This window comes from Onychostoma macrolepis, chromosome 03 (assembly GCF_012432095.1).
Source record: "Onychostoma macrolepis isolate SWU-2019 chromosome 03, ASM1243209v1, whole genome shotgun sequence".
In the NCBI taxonomy this organism is placed as follows: domain Eukaryota; kingdom Metazoa; phylum Chordata; class Actinopteri; order Cypriniformes; family Cyprinidae; genus Onychostoma; species Onychostoma macrolepis.
The window spans coordinates 4,337,573-4,355,488 of record NC_081157.1 but is presented as its reverse complement, the minus strand read 5'-3'; the positions used below and the strand labels follow the sequence as shown (position 1 = coordinate 4,355,488).

General features: G+C 42.3%; 1 pseudogene; it reads left to right on the top strand.

Annotated features, from left to right (window-relative positions):
* The first annotated feature begins 7,366 nt into the window (after positions 1–7,366).
* Positions 7,367–13,918, top strand: LOC131534005 (uncharacterized; annotated as a pseudogene).
* Positions 13,919–17,916: the final 3,998 nt, after the last annotated feature.

The window sequence follows — 17,916 nt, the reverse complement described above, 5'->3', positions numbered from 1 at the left end:
TGTCACTTAGGGACTTCCTGAGTTGAAAGTGAGGGATAATGCTTTAAAAAGACCTTTTCAGATAATCACCAGTGTTTGTAACACTCGCGTAAAATTATGTGAAAATCATTCTGCTTACTCATTCACAGAAAACAATATATTGATTTAAAATTTTCAAGACATGTTTTGTGATCGAGGGTCTATATGCGAGGGAGTGGCAATGGTCTTGAATATTAAGTGAGTCTCACCTGAGAGACAAAGGGCCCTCCCCTAATGGCCCCTAATGACCCATCAGTGTGACTGTGACTTTGAGGCAGGTAAGAGAGAATGTGAGGAGATTGAAAAAAAGTTTTTTTTTAATTATTTGTATTTTATTTACAACACAGTATAATCAAAACATACATAATGAAGGTCAAAGACACATTATTGTGCACACTGATCTAACCACAGAGATGTGAACAGACTTTGAGTCATTCCTGCAACAGATTCTGTTCAACAAGTGAAACAAGTAAATCATACCTGATATTTACGTGTTTATTTAAGTGTTTCTACTTCTTTCCATGGATTCAAGAAGAAAAAAACATAATCAGTAGAAAAGGAGCTTGTTTTAACATAGAATATCAGTGTAGTTGAACATCTGATGTTGGTGCAGCGCTCTCAGAGGAAAACATTTTGAAGAGACATCAGGATACATCTGGTGCTGGTATCTGATTCAATAAAATACAAACAACCAAAAAAAAATAAAACCTTTGTGAGCATGTTAATATCAGGAACATCTGTATATATATACATATATATATATATATACACGTTTTGTAGCCATAGACTCACACATGCTTTGTACTATCATAAAAAAAGAGAAATAAATCTTATATCTGAGAAACTAATTATTATTGTTTAGCACTTTATTCAAATCTATTTCTAAACAGAGTAGGCTATTAATAATAAACGTACTAAACATACTTAGACTCGTAGCATTCATCATGTTACAGTGTACACTCATTTACTTTTATTGTTTTATATAGAGCATGAAAACATCATCGCGCCATAAGAAATGTAAACACAATGAATTGCCCATCATATTCAAAATGTTTTACACGATTTCAAATATTGTAGTCAGGAATTATAGTTTGGGAAAAACCCAACTATGAGTCATATAGCCTAGTATGTATGATTTTATAGTAGCCTATGATATGTTTCTGTAGCCACAGACTCAAGCAAGCTGAACAGAGTATTAATAATAAACATGGTCTAAACATTCTTAGACGCGTAGCATTCATCATGTTGTCATTTGGGACAACTAACTGTTAGTAAATCTGTTCAAGTTTATGTCACAATAAAACGTTAACTAATGCAAAAAAGAAACATTACCTACTCATCAGATTGATCTCCTCTACTGGATGAAATCGTGTTCTTCTTTCTGAGGGAAATCCTTCCTTTACTCAGCGCGAACAGTAACAGTAGCCGCGATGAGGATCTCTTCTTTGTTTGTGTTGGGCGTTTGCACATGCGCACGTACCACACGGCTATTACATATGAACGGGGGCCGCGCGGGGGCGGGATCACATTAGAGATAATGAGTCAGATGGGACAGACTGAACATCGTGTTGGTTTCATACGAATTACTTCATCACAGAATGTTTGTTTTCGATAGGTTCGATAGATTGCTTCATTTCAAAGTAGACACTTCAAGCTTTCTATAGATATAACTCCCATGTCTCTGTGTTGAGTATTTACTGAGTTACAGTTCATTTTAGTGACGCGTTTCTAAAAACAGTTTGTGGAGACGGAGAAGACAGAGAGCGCACCCTGTTTGTTTTCTTATTTTTCCAAAAGCACAAAGTTGTGTTGTTATTGTGAGTGTACACAAAAAAAAGTAGACACTTAACAGTTTCGATTGATGTATGACACTTATTTGTGTGACCAAAATCAACAGAGTATTTTTAGTGTCTTTTGCACTGATCTTAAAAAAAAAGAGTTGGTCTCGCTGGCGATACCGTCAACCCCACAGAGTTAAACTGCTGTAAAATTGTATCAAATTTTTTGCATAAATCTGTTAATCAACCTCAGTCCTGATCAAAACTACTAAATATTTTTTTTTAAATCCAGGATTCTAAAGGCTTAATGGTGCTACCTGGTGATCAACAGTAAAAATTACAAATTGTACCTCTTCCCAACAGAGAAAACCACCAACAATCAAGAATACATGATTATATGGTGTCATGTCTTTGCAATCAAAAAATGTTGTTATAATGGAAGTCAATGGGGCAAAAACAGCCACAAACAGTAAATGAGGGAGAAAAATTTAAAATCTAATGCTGCACAAAAACTAACAATGCATCAAAGCCAATGTTGTTACTAATCTTTGACATGCCCAAGACTGTGATAAAAGGTAAAAAAATCTAGTCCACAATCACTTTTTATATTGAAAATAAGTAATTTTGTGTGTTTTTTTCCCCCAAATCAGTGACATCATTTATGAACTTGGCAATTAAAGAGTAAAAATCCTGGATTTTTTAAAAACATTTAGTAGTTTTAATCAGGACTAAGGTTGATTAATAGATTTATGCAAAGAAAATTGAAAAAAAATATTTATCTGATACATTTTTACAGCAGTTTAATTTAGTTGATGTTTTCATCCCGAACATAACGAAAGGGTAGTGAATTTGCCCACAGTGTATTGTTGAGTTTTTGAAAATTTTCAAAGCATTTTCCCAAAATATGTGTCAAAATAAGATTTGTCACCAAAAATCCTTCCATTTGCTGAAACACAGAGAAAGTTGTGGCCAAATTAAGACTCAACAGCACCCCATAGTGGACGAAAACTTCCCCAACAGTACATCTCTTTATCCTGGCTTACACATAACACACTAATACGCTTCTATTGTTCAAATCCGTTAAAGGATTGTTAGGCTGTATTAATTAGATCAACCGGAACCGGGAACACTCCCCATAACACACGATGTACTCGTTACATCGTTAGAAGAATGGCATCTACGCTAATATTTGTCTGTTTCTTTCTTATTCTGTTTCTCAGTCCGTATCCGATCAGATGGTGGATCAGTGCTGGGAGATGATGTCTGCGGCCCTGATCGTCAGCGGAGAGCCCCTGAGACATAAATTTAAATTATAATAAACAAACAAATATATATTATAAAAATACACCGAAAAACAATAAATGCATTAAACTATACATTACAATTATAGCAAATGAATAAATCATATAAATGAAAAACTTCAAATAATGAATAAAACACAAATATAACAAATACATTAAATTATAAATTAAAATGCTCCATCGGGACAAGACCACAGGAATCATATAAGCCCTTTACACAACCTGGCTGCGGTTGGAATTGAACTGCGGGTTTCATCTGGTCAGAGGAGAACTGACCCCCGACTGAGTCTGGTTTCTCCCAAGGTTTTTTTCTCCATTCTGTCACAGAGGGAGTTTTGGTTCCTTGCCGCTGTCGCCTCTGGCTTGCTCAGTTGGGGACACTTTAGCGATTATCGTCGATTTGATTGCACAGATACTATTTAAACTAAACTGAGCTAGACAATGAAATCACTGAATTCAATAATGAAATGCCTTTAACTGAAAATTGAGTGTTTAATCTTATCATTATACATTACTGACACTCTATCCTCCAATACTGTGATATGATACTGTTAAGTGCTTTGACACAATCTGTATTATTAAAAGCGCTATATAAATAAAGATGACTTGACTTGAAAAAAAATAAATTTTTTAAAGTACAGTGAACATCCATTGATATTTGAGTAAAATTAAATATTCCAGTTTAGTTCATTAAATAAGTTAATTTTACTCTAAGTATATCATAAATATATATATTTTTTTTTTTGCCAACTAGTAGGCTGACCAAACCGATTCATTCATACAAATGATAAACAAATTAGATCATTTTGATACACAGATAGCTTACTGTATTGATATAAAGTATTTTATATATAATTTGTATAGTTTGTTGAGATAAGAAAGAGTTGTTTAGTATTATTATTATCATTATTTTATTATGTGCGAGATCATTTGCCATTCTCATGCTGGTTTTACCACTGTGGATTCACACGTGGGAGTAAAGAAAAAGATGAAGAAGAGCATCTTTAAATGTGTCTGCATTCTTCTATGATTGAGAAATCTTTCGCAATTTTTTTTTCTGGGTAATTTTGGCCACACACATACCCACATCCTCAGACTTAACTCAACACTAGACTTACATGTGTGAGAACATTTACCATTCTCATGCTGGTTTTACCACTGTGGATTCACACGTGGGAGTAAAGAAAAAGATGAAGAAGTAAAGAAGAGCATCTTTAAACGTCTGCATTCTTCTATGATTGAGAAATATTGCGCAATTTTTTTTTTCTGATTAATTTTGGCCACACAGACACCCACATCCTCAGACTTAACTCAACACTAGACTTACATGTGAGAACATTTACCGTTCTCATGCTGGTTTTACGACTATGGTTATTAAAAAGTAAACAAAGTAAAGAATAGCATTAAATTATCATCCATTAAAATGATTCTACTGTTTTTATGTGATTACTTTGACAATTTTTAATGCATTTTTTACATCAAAATGTAATGACTTATAACAATGTGGCTTGTAGTGCATGTTTTTCTTTTCAGGTGGAAAGATTATCACTTTTCTAGTTTTGATTTACCTACAGTTGATGAAATAAGTGTGTTAAAAAAATCAAGGCTACAGCTTGTCAGTTAGATCCTATTCCCACATATCTGGTTAAGTGTTGTTTACCTTCTCTTTTAGCCATAACCCCTAAATGAAGAAACCTGGCATGGATTATAATCGCTTAGAAAACTCTCAACCCATCTCTAATTTACCCTTTTTTTTTTCTAAATGATCAGAAAATATAGTTGTTCGACAGGTACATGCTCATCTTGCAGTGAATGACTTGTTTCAGCAACTTCAGTCTGCTTATTGTCCATTTCATAGCATGGATTATTACATTAACATCTTCATTTGAGCACAGGTCTCCAGTTCTTACACAGCTTAACCAGCTTGCAGTTTAATATGGATATCCAAATTTGTATCATTTGCATCATGTTCATCTGTTCATCAAAATTATAAGTATTGTTGAGATAAGGAAGAGTTGTTTATTATTTTGCTTCCTGATTTATTTATTTTTCTTCAAATTTACATGCATGAGAACATTTGCCATTTTACACTTTACATTTTACATTTCTACATTTTACATTTTTACACTGTGGTTTCACATGTGGGAGACAAAAAATAACATTCACATTTACATTTCTGTAAACAACAAGCATCCATACTACAAACCGCTTTTTTATTTTTTAGTGTATAATGTATTTATACATATTTTTATAGTCAGCATAAAATTTGAATAAATAATAAAATACAAATAAATTGTTGTTTGATTCAAAGTAAATTATAGACATTTCACACATTTTCTGATATTTCCTTGAGAGGTTGATATAAGTTAATTTAATTGATCATTGTCTGTCATGATTGTTGTAAGACTTCAAAGAGAAACATAGCTTCTTTTTTTTTTTTATTATTATCTCACTACTAAATGTGTATAGAATGTAAACAGCTCAGGGACACCTAAGTCAAGTCCTGAGTTTCAATTGTGATCAAACACACCTGTCTGTAATTTTGAAGTAATCCTAAAATAACTTGATTCAATTTTTCAAGTGTGTTTGATTGGGACAGGGGCAGGCCATCGTCTCTCCTCCCTCTCTGTTGCTTTTTGCTCTCTCTCAGCCTCCCTCTCCTCCATCTCCTGGATTAGGTCCTTCAGCTTTCTCAGTCGCAATGCTGATGTTTTCCAGCTGCTGTTTGAGAGCCACTGGTTTAACACTGTCACACACAACCTGGAACAACAGTTACAAATGCCTGCTTTCATCATGCGTTCACAATGGATTCCAAACCGTTTTCACGCTTGAAATGTTAAAGGAATAGATCACCCCAAAAAATTATCCCATAATTTACTCACCCTCAAGCCATCCTAAGTGTATATGACTTTTTTTTTCAGCCTACCACAATCAGAGTTATAATATCCTGGCTCTTACAAGCTTTATAATGGGAGTGAATGGTACTGTAGCGCACAGACTTTATAACCATGGGGAAATTGCTGTTATTTGTTTTGCACCGGCAATGATAGTGTTAATGCAGGGAGTTCAGGACCCGGAAGGGAGAGACGAGCGAGTTAGTTAGGCTGGTGCGTCTGTAAAACAGTGGTTCTGCGTTCTAATAAAACGAGCATACACGGAGCGTCTTTTGTCTGTTATTCCTCAGACATTACACTGGTGTCAGAAGTGGGATATGTCCGAGTTGGAATGCATCCTGCGCGATCTGAGTGGTCTCGAAAAAAACGTGAGATCCGTGAGGGCTGGATGTGAGCCAGGATGATGATGATGCTTCAGCCGATGGAAGTACACATGCTGGTTTTGAGTTGTTGACCATACAGGTGTAAGGGAGGTGAATAGGGTTGAGTCTGGCCCAGCGCAGGTACATGTTAAGCTGTCCAGATATGATGGATCTGTGTCACCTGAGCCCTATTTTGCACAAGTAAAGCTGGCAACCTGGCGGTCTGGATGAAGTAAGGAGGATTCAGCGGCTCAGCTGGCACTTGCACTGGAAGGACCAGAATTACAAGTGCTGCTTGATCTCACCCCGGCAGAGCAAAGAGACTATGACATTCTTACAGGGGCACTTGAACAGTGTTTCGGGGCGCAGCAGATGGCAGAGCAAAGACTGGAGCAGTTGGCGGGTAGACGGAGGAAGGAAGGGGAGAGTCTGGGTGCTTTGGCCACCGATGTGCGGTTCTATGTGCGGCGAGGATACCAACAGTGCGCTGCAGCTGCAAGCCCTGCTTCCGGAGAAGGGACCGCTCCCACCACAGTCTACACCCCTCCATGGGAAATGTTCACGAGTAGATCACACCCAGGGTTTGTATGTGTACTGTGTTCTAAACGGGCATGCCAGCAGAGCCCTCATTGATACGGGGTCCACTATTTCCATTGTCCGTCCAGGAACCCTGCCTGAAACGGAAGGGTCAATACCAACTGGGTGGTCAGCCGCTACGATGCAGATGAGAACGGTAACTGGGGAGCGAGTGGCCCTTAAAGGAGGAAGGCGCCTGCAGGTGACGGTGGGCACGAGTGTTTTCATCCATGAGTTTTGGCTGGCGGACATAGAAGATTCTTGTATTATGGGACTAGACTTTTTGATGCTGAGTGCAGACCTGCTTAAACGTAGCTGGGGCTTACCTGCAAATTGGTCAGGAAGTCATTCCCCTAAAGAAAGGGCAAAGGGCGGATGATGTGCCCTTGGTCCCAGCAAGGGGACAAGCAACTGAGCAAAATAGTCCAGCACTCACAATGAAAACTAACCCCAGGAATGTCAGCATCACGCCGACCCAGTTCACCGTACCAGTACCCTCCCCGTCAAAAGAGACTGTACAGGCCGTTCAGGAGTTGTGGCAACAGAGCAGTGAAGGACTTACCCCCACTCAGCGTCAACAGTTGCGAGCAGTGCTTGCCCGCAACCAGGACATCTTTGCCGCACGCAATGAGGACTGTGGACGAACGAGGCTAGTACAGCACGACACTGATACCAGCACAGCTCCTCCCATCCGTTTGCTTCCACACCGGTTAGCACTGGCCAAACAGACTGCAGCAGAGCAAAAGATCCAGGAGATGGAAAAGACTGGGGTAATCGAGCCATCTAACAGCCCGTGGGCAGCCTCAGCTGTGCTCGTCAAAAAGAAGGACTCCTCCTGGCGGTTTTGCGTGGACTATCGCCGCTTAAACGCGGTCACGAGAAAATACTTTACCCATTACCACGCATCGACGACACCTTGGACTATATCGCAGGGTCTAGTTGGTTTAGCTCCCTTGATCTGGTACTGGCAGGTGGAGTTGGCTCCGGAGGCCAAACCAAAGACTGCCTTCACCATTGGCCAGGGGCTATGGCAGTTCTGAGTAATGCCATTTGGCCTCTGTAATACTCCAGCCACCGTCTCCCGGTTGATGGAGCAGGTCCTGGCAGGTGTGTCCCGCCATTGCCGCGTAGTAGGCTAAATCTCCATCACCTGTTTTCAAATGGAGCGGCATTTAATACACAGAGCCATAGTTCACTGACAAGCTACGCAATATCACGTTCAATATCACAGGCGATTCATCTGCGATTCTGAGCGCGAATTGCGTAGTTTGTCAGTGAACTACGGCTCTGTGTATTAAATGCCGCTCCATTTGAAAACAGGTGATGGAGATTTAGCGCTAATCACGGAACCAGCTTTACTGACTAGATGCGCATGACTATCGCATGTAAAATATCGTGCAGCCCTACCGCGTAGTGTATCTGGATGACCTGTTGGTGCATGCACCAGACTTTGATGGGGTGCTACAGCATCTCCAGGTGGTCTTTGCTGCTATCCGCCAAGCTGGGTTACGACTCAATCCCAAAAAGTGCCACTTCCTACGGAGAGAGACTGTCTACCTGGGGCATGTGGTGAGTGCTGCAGGAGTCGCAACTGACCCGGCCAAGGTAGTGACAGTGAAGAAATGGCCTGTCCCAAAGAACATCACTGAACTGCGGAGCTTCTTGGGCCTGGCATCGTACTACCGGCACTTTGTCCAGAACTTCTCCACAATCGCCAGCCCACTGCACCAGCTAACGGAAAAGGGCAGATCCTTCATCTGGGATGAGGCATGTGAGGCCGCCTTCAACCACATGAGGTACTGATAAATGCTCCAGTACTGGCATACCCTGATGCAGGCCGGCCATTCATCATCGACACCGATGCCAGCAATGTTGGTGTGGGGGCAGTGTTGTCCCAAGAAGGGGACGATGGAGAACACGCCATTGCATACTTCAGCCAGGCCCTGAAGAAAGCAGAGAGAAACTACTGTGTTACATTTACATTTACATTTAATCATTTAGCAGACGCTTTTATCCAAAGCGACGTACAAATGAGAACAATAGAAGCAATCAGACCATCGAGAGTGCAGCCGTATACAAGTGCCATGACAAGTCTCAGTTAGTCCAGCACAGTAGACGTAGCTAGTTTTTTTTTTTTTTTTTTTAAATAGACAGACAGACATAGTAGGTAAGTGTTAGTGTTAGTATTAGTTGGTCAGGTGCTGGCGAAAAAGATGTGTCTTTAGATGATTTTTGAAAATGGCTAAAGACTCAGCTTTACGAATTGAGATCGGGAGGTCATTCCACCAGATGGGCACAGTCCAGGAAAAGGTCCGTGAGAGAGATTTGGTACCTCTTTGTGATGGCACCACAAGGCGTCGTTCACTTGCAGAACGCAAGCTTCTGGAGGGTGCATAAGTTTGAACTAGTGAGTTTAGATATATTGGTGCAGTGCTAGTTGTCGTCTTGTAGGCAAACATCAGTACCTTGAATTTGATGTGAGCGGCTATTGGTAGCCAGTGCAACCTGATGAAGAGAGGGGTAACGTGAGCTTTCTTCGGTTCATTAAAGACCACTCTGACTGCTGCATTCTGGATCAGTTGTAGAGGCTTGATAATATTTGTGGGAAGGCCTGCCAAGAGCGCGTTACAATAGTCCAGTCTGGACAGAACAAGAGCTTGGACAAGGAGTTGTGCAGCTTGCTCAGACAGGAAGGGTCTAATCTTCCTAATGTTGTATAAGGCAAATCTGCAGGACCGGGCCGTTGTAGCAATATGGTCTGTGAAGCTCAACTGATCATCTATCACAGCTCCAAGGTTCCTGGCTGTCCTGGAAGGAGTTATGGTTGACGAACCCAGCTGTATAGAGAAGTTGTGGTGGAGTGGTGGGTTGGCTGAAACCACGAGCAGTTCTGTCTTGGCAAGGTTGAGCTGAAGGTGATGGTCTTTCATCCAGCTAGAGATGTCACTCAGACAAGCTGCAATGCGAGCAGCTACCGTCGGATCATCTGGTAGGAATGAGAGGTAGAGTTGAGTGTCATCAGCATAGCAGTGATAAGAAAAGCCATGCTTCTGAATGACCGATCCTAATGACGACATGTAGATGGAGAAGAGAAGTGGTCCAAGCACTGAGCCTTGAGGAACCCCAGTAGCCAGAAGTTGTGACTTTGAAACCTCACCCCTCCAGGACACCCTGAAGGACCTATCTGAGAGGTAAGACTCGAACCACAGGAGGGCAGTTCCTGAGATGCCCATCTTTCTGAGAGTGGACAGGAGGATCTGATGGTTAACTGTGTCAAAAGCAGCAGACAGGTCCAGTAAGATGTGTACAGAGGATTTGGAAGCCGCTCTTGCCAGTCTCAGGGCTTCTGTAACCGAGGATAGGGCAGTCTCAGTAGAGTGGCCGCTTCTGAAGCCAGATTGGTTGTCGTCCAGAAGATTGTTCTGTGCAAGAAACAAAGAGAGTTGGTTGAACACAACTCGCTCAAGTGTCTTTGCAATGAATGGAAGAAGGGATACCGGTCTGTAGTGTTCTAAAAGTGCTGGATTTAGAGAGGGCTTTTTAAGCAGTGGGGTTACCCGAGCCTGCTTAAATGCTGTGGGAAATGTACCAGAGTGAAGGGAGGTGTTGATAATGTGAGTAAGCGCAGGTATGACTGAAGAAGCAATGGAGATATTTGCAGAGAAGGAAGAGAGGAGTGACTGATACGCACTAAGGTCAGCAGAGTTTTTAGATTTGTGCCACTTCCTCTCTGCAGCCCAAAAAAAAAGGAAGAAGTGAAAAAAAAGAGTGAGAAGCAAGAGTGAGAGAGAGAGCGTAGGTTACGGCGAAAGGTGACCTGTGGGGGAGTGTGTGCTATGTCAGGAGTTAGTGTGAGGTTAGAAGTGATGAGGAAGTGGTCTGAGATGTGCAGTGGAGTAACTAATGTGTTGTCAGTGGAGCAGTAGCGTGTGTAGATGAGGTCCAGTTGGTTACCTGATTTGTGAGTAGCCATAGTAGACACTCGCTTGAGGTCAAATGAAGTGAGAAGAGTGTTGAAGTCAGCAGCCTGGGGTTGTTCTAGGTGGATGTTGAAGTCACCAAGCAGTACCAGAGGAGTACCATCTTCAGGAAAGTTTGAGAGCAATACATCCAACTCCTCCAAGAAGTTTCCCAGTTGACCTGGGGGACGATACACAACTACAACGTGGATTTTAACAGGGTGGGTAATAGTAATAGCATGAGATTCAAATGAACTGTTGCCTGTAAGAGATGGTAGAAGATCAAATTTCCAATCATTTGAAATAAGGAGACCCGTACCTCCACCCCTCCCAATTGTGCGAGAGGTGTGGGAAAAAGTGAAATTAGTGGAGAGAGCTGCAGGAGTGGCAGTGTCCTGAGGTTTGATCCAAGTCTCAGTTAGGGCCATGAGGCTGAGATCGGAGTGAGTAGCAATAGAAGGAATAAAGTCTGCTTTGTTTACAGCAGACTGGCAGTTCCAGAGACCAATTGGAATAGAGAGCAAAGTAGTAGATGACAGAGGAACAGGCCGTAGATTAGTAGGATTAGCCTGCCTCCACCGTGCAGTGCGTGCCTTCCGAGTGTTAGTAGTAATGGTGGAGATTTGAAAGCACATAGTGTGTACAATTGACAAAATAAGTAAATGCGAACAAGTAGTGCAAAAAGTGAAGGAAGGGGAAAGAGCAATACTCAAGTGCTTTGTCGGTGTTCTTGCTCGGTGGAGTTGCGCAAGGTAGAGTCGATCGTCTTTACACTCGTCGGTCTTCACACGAGGAGGGCTTCAGACGAGGGCTGCCGCGACCGCTGCCGCGGTATACAACCCAGTTTTATACTTGCCTAATTATTCGTTAAAGAAGTCAGCTGACCATGCCTTACTACTTAGCTAAACGAAACTGGGAAATTCCCGCGATACGGCCGAGAACAAACGCGACTTCACTTTACCACGGTAAAACACAGTATGCAAAACAAAGTTTCCTAGTAACAACAACTGCGCTGAAATCTAATGAGAAAAGACAAAACACTTACAAACTGCTGTTCTCTTCTGCTGTTCTTCTGCTTCTTCTGACAAGTGCTTTCGGATCAGGTATATAAGTACTTTTACTGGCTTTGACCACGCCTTACTACTTAGCTAAACGAAACTGGGAAATTCCCGTGATACGGCCGAGAACAAACGCGACTTCACTTTACCACAGTAAAACACAGTATGCAAAACAAAGTTTCCTAGCAACAATAACTGCGCTGAAATCTAATGAGAAAAGACAAAACACTTACAAACTGCTGTTCTCTTCTGCTGTTCTTCTGCTTCTTCTTCTTCTGTTACCCGCTGAGAGCTGCTAGCAGTGGTGTTGGCACTTCGTCACTTCCAGCCGTACCTGTATGGAAAGAGGTTCCAGCTGCGGACAGACCATGCATCCATCACCTGGCTGTTCAATTTTCGAAACCCCGAGGGTCAGGTGGCTCGGTAGTTGGAGATTCTCCAAGACTATGATTTTGAGGTGCAGCACCGGGCTGGTCAACAGCACGGGAATGCAGATGCCCTGTCCCACCGCCCATGTGAGGAGGTCACTGCCAAAATTGTCGAAAGCAGGAAGAACGGGAAAAGGCCGCAGACGAAGGGATAGTGCGGCAGGTAGGATGGAGGGGAGGGGGCCTGTGACCCTCTGGGACCTTAGGAGTTGCGGCGGCAGCAGGAAGCAGATCCTGCCCTAAAGAAACTACACGAGTGGCTGGGTGCAGGTCGACGGCTAGAGCGGCAGGAGATAATGGAGCTTGGTCCGGAAGTGAAAGCCTACTACTCCCAGTGGGCCACCCTTACCCTCCACGATGGTCTGCTTTACCGTCAGTGGCGGACACCCGACAGCAAGGCCACCTTACTGCAACTGCTCGTGCCCCACTCCTTGAGGTGTCAGGTTCTACGTCTAGTGCACCGTTCAGTGGGGACCAGCCATTTTGGAGTAGCAAAGACCCTGCGGAGATTGAGAAACCAGTTCTATTGGGCAGGATGCCAGCTGGACGTCGAGCTCTATGTCCACTGCTGTGATGCATGCACAGCCAAGAAGGGACCTACGCAGCGACCTCATGCCCCACTGCAACAGTACCTGGTTGGGGCTCCCATGGAGCGTGTGGGAGTCGACATCCTGGGCCCCTTCCCAGTCTCAGAGGCTGGGAACCATTACGTCCTAATTGCCATGGACTACTTCATTAAGTGGCCGGAGGCTTACACCATACCTGACCAGAGTGCGGCCACCATGGCAGAGAAACTAGAGACGGAGATGTTCTGCAGATTCTGAGCCCCGGACGAGATTCACAGTGATCAGGAACGCAATTTAGAGTCTGAAGTGTTCCAAGAAGTGTGTCGACTCCTGGGGATACGCAAGACACGCACAACTCCCCTCCATCTACAGAGTGATGGATTGGTGGAACGCTTCAACCGTACCCTGACCACCCAGCTAGCCATCTTAACCAGTGACCACCAGCGTGACTGGGACCGACACGTACCCCTGGTACTCTGGGCCTACCGAACGGCAGTTCAAGAGTCTACAGGGTGCACACTGGCTGCCCTTATGTTCGGCCGGGAACTACGAACACTGGTGGAATTGGTTTTTGGCCCCCCACCCGAACCAGAGATTCCTGGGGTACTGGGGTTGGAGTATTTGCAAAAGCTGCGGAACAGACTCCTTGTAGTGCATGAGGCAGCCCAGGACCGACAGGGAGCTGCGTCAGCCAAGCAGAAAAGGGCGTACGATGTCCACAGTAACACCAGAGACTTTGCTGCTGAGGACAGAGTTTGGGTTTACTCCCCTAAAAAGAAAAAGGGCTACTCTCCAATGCTCTACAGTCACTGGCACGGCCCATGTGAGGTGCTTGCCAAGATTTCTGATGTAGTTTATCGGGTCAAGCTGGGAGGAAAACGACGGCGAACAGTAGTGTTCCATCGTGATCGACTTGCCCCGTACCATCCCAGGGCCGTGGAACGCTCTGACAAGGGCCTAGAGGAGGAGGTACCGTAGGCAAGCACAGCACCACACGAAGCCTATTCCTCGGCTAGTCCACCTGCTATGGAGGCGGAGGGATGGCCTCAGCGACAGCGGAGACCACCAAGATTCTTACGAGACTACATCTGTGACGCTGCTCGTATATAAGTGCGGATGAAGGACTAGAGCTTTTGCAATCGGAGAGTAATGCACGCTACTGAGTTCTTTTACGGACACTGGGACAGTTGTCTCCTAAGGGAGGGGTAGTGTAGCGCACAGACTTTATAATCATGGGGAAATTGCTGTTATTTGTTTTGCACCGGCAATGACAGTGTTAACTATCTGGAGTCGGCTGTATCGCCGGCGATACCAGATTGTTTTTTTTAAGATCAGTGCAAAAGACACTAAAAAATTTATTTTGGTCACACAAATAAGTGTTATACATCAATTGAAACTGTTAAGTGTCTACTTTTATTTGTGTACACTCACAATAACAACACAACTTTGTGCTTTTGGAAAAAAAAGAAAACAAACAGGATGCGCTCTCTGTCTTCTCTGTCTCCGCGAACTGCTTTTAGAAATGTGTCACTAAAATGAACTGTAACTCAGCAAATACTCAGCACACAGACATGGGAGTTATATCTATAGAAAGCTTGAAGTATCTACTTTAAATGAATCAATCTTTTCTTATCGAAAACAAACATTTTGTGATGAAGTAATCCGTACGAAACCAACACGATGTTCAGTCTTTCCCGTCTGACTCATTATCTCTAATGCAATCCCGCCCTCGTGGCTCGCGCCGTTCATATGTAAATATCCATGTGGGACGTGCGCATGTGCAAACGCCCAACACAAACAAAGAGTGAGGAGGTCGTTCATCATGGCTACTGTTCGTTTCTGGAAGAAGACGTGCTGAGTAAAGGCAGGATTTCCCTCGAAAGAAGAACAAGATTTCATCCAGGAGAAGAGATCAATCTGATGAGTAAGTAATGTTTCTTTTTTGCATTAGTTAACATTTTATTATGACATAAACTTGAACAGATTTACTAGTTGGGTTGTTCCCGAACTATAACATGATGAATGCTATGTGTCTAAGAATGTTTAGACCATGTTTATTATTAATACTCTGTTCACAAATAGATTTTAATAGCGTGCTAAACAATAATAATTAGTTTCTCAGATATAAAATATCCTTTTTTATAGTACAAAGTACATCCTTTTATAGTACAAAGCATGTGTGAGTCTATGGCTACAGAATCATATCATAGGCTACTATAAAATAATAATATTAATAATATAATAATAATAATATGTTTAATTTATATAGCGCCTTTCCCAAGCTCAAGGACGCTGTACAAAAGCAGAAACACAATAGACAGTCGATTCACATAACCGTAACAGTCCTTTCACAATCAATTAATCAGTTAAGTGGATAGTAGACAGTTGCCCAGTCACATGTAGACATGATTGCAGTTGCTTATCATGGTACAATTATGTACAGAAAATAGAGATACAGACATAGTATAAGTAACAATAGAAAGAAAAAAAAGGTAATGTCAATAAGTAACAAATAAAGAATAGAAAATGCAACAAAAAATAAACAAAACGAAAATACTCAGAGAGAATTACAGCTGGTAGTATAGGATGACAAGAGTGTCTAAAGAACATGATATGACTGATAGTATTGGGTAAACAAGTAAGTTTTGAGTTGTGATTTAAAGGTCCCATGGCATGAAAATTTCACTTTATGAGGTTTTTTAACATTAATATGAGTTCCCCTAGCCTGCCTATGGTCCTCCAGTGGCTAGAAATGGCGATAGGTGTAAACCGAGCCCTGGGTCTCCTGCTTCGCCTTTGAAAAAATGAAAGCTCAGATGGCCCAATCTGGAATCTTCCCTTTATGTCGTCATACGGGGAAAGGTTACCTCCCCTTTCTCTGCTTTGCCCGCCCATGAGAAAATGAGCTACTACCGTGCGAGGCAATATTTTTTTTCCCCTCGAGAGACATCATGGCTTGCACACGAGCAAAGCATGACAGTTGCTCAGTGTTTGGATGTACAAATGAACACAGAAGTCTTTTTTTAGTTCCTTCATCCGAGCCTATGGCTAGCATTAGCTACATGATAATAACTGTAACAGCATACATAAACAAACCAACTAAAGTACCGTATCCAGACACAATATTTTAAACGAACCATTCGGAGACGTCCTGCTGTAGCTGCTGAGTTGCAACTTCTTCATCCGGTGCTTCTCCATCCGGATCAGATTCTGGGTCAAACTGAAAAGCTTGAATGACTGCGTGTCTACAAGCCATTGCGATACATCCACTGTCAACATTAGCGCATGGTAGCGCAAGCTGGTTAAGGCCACACCCCCACCCTCCACCTTGCCCCGCCTCTCTCGTCCTTAAAGCTACAGACACAGAAATGGCACGTCCTAAGGAAAGCTCATTGTGGGACTGGCTCATAGTGGCTGAAATTCTGCACCAAGGCTGAATTTCGGGAAACAGACTTCAGATACAGTATTAGGGACCACTTAGGCCTATATAAAAGCATCCAAAAAGTAGCATGTCATGGGACCTTTAAATACAGAGAGAGATGTTATTGACCTTAGTGCCAGAGGTATAGAGTTCCATAGTTTAGGTGTGATGACGGAAAATGATCTGCCACCCACTGAGGATAGACGAAATCTAGGTACAGTAAGAAGTTCACATCCTAACGATCAAAGTGATTGAGGCGGAACGTAAGGAGACAGTAGATCAGAGATAAGGGGGAGCAAGGCCATTGAGTCATTTAAAAGTAAGCAGAAGAATTTTGTAAGTAATGCGGGATGATACAGGTAGCCAATGGAGTTTAAATAAGATAGGGGTAATATGAGCAGATCGCTTAGTATGGTTTAATATTCTTGCAGCAGAATTTTGAATATATTGTAAGCGAGAGATAGAGTGCAATGGTAATCCGGCAAAAAGAGCATTACAGTAGTCAAGGCGTGATGTAATAAAAGCATGCACTAATGATTCAGCATCGTTTGGAGAAACATATGATCTAAGTTGGGCTAAGCGACGAAGCTAGAAAAATGCAGCTCTGGATAGTTTACTAATGTAAGCATCCATAGTCAATGCAGGATCAAGAGTTATGCCTAAATTTCTGACAGTAGCAGATGGAAAAACTATTGCAGCATCAAGGTTGAAACTGGGAGCATTTACTACATTTTTTGTTAGTGAAGGGGGCCAGTAATTAAAATTTCTGTTTTGTTTAAATTCAAACTGAGAAAATTAGAACTGAGCCAGGCCTTTAGCTCATTAACATAGGTAGATAGTGATGTGGTCTGGTGAATGGAGTCTGGTCTGCAGGCAGTAGTGATAATGAAAACCATGATGACGGATAATATGTCCAACGGGCATGATGTAAGTAATAAATAGTAATGGCCTGAGAACAGAGCCCTGGGGTACACCCTGACTGAGTAAAGTAGTGGGAGAAAGGCGGGAAAGTAATAACTTGTGACAGACAGTATCAAATGCTGAGCTGAGGTTGAGCAGCAGGAGAATGGAGAGATTACCTGAGTCACCAGAGAGTAACAAATCATTGACAACCTTAACTAAAGCAGTTTCAGTGCTGTGATGAGAGCGAAAACCAGATTGAAATGCATCGAACTGATCACCAAGAACTAGAAAAGACTGTAGCAGTTTGGCAACAACTTTTTCCATAATTTTCGAAGTAAATGGTAAATTGGAGATTGGACGATAGTTGGTGAAATCTGCTGGGTCCAGGTTTGGTTTTTTAAGAATAGGAGTAACAGCAGCAGTTTTCAGTGAAATCGGAACAGTGGCAAAGATAAAGGACATATTTAAAATCATACATACTAGACTATATGACTACAAAATCATAGTTGGGTTTTTCCCAACCTATAATTCCTGACTACAATGTTTGAAATCGTGTAAAACATTTTGAATATGATAGGCAATTCACTGTATTTAAATTTCTTACTGCGTGATGATGTTTTCATGCTCTATATAAAACAATAAAAGTAATATG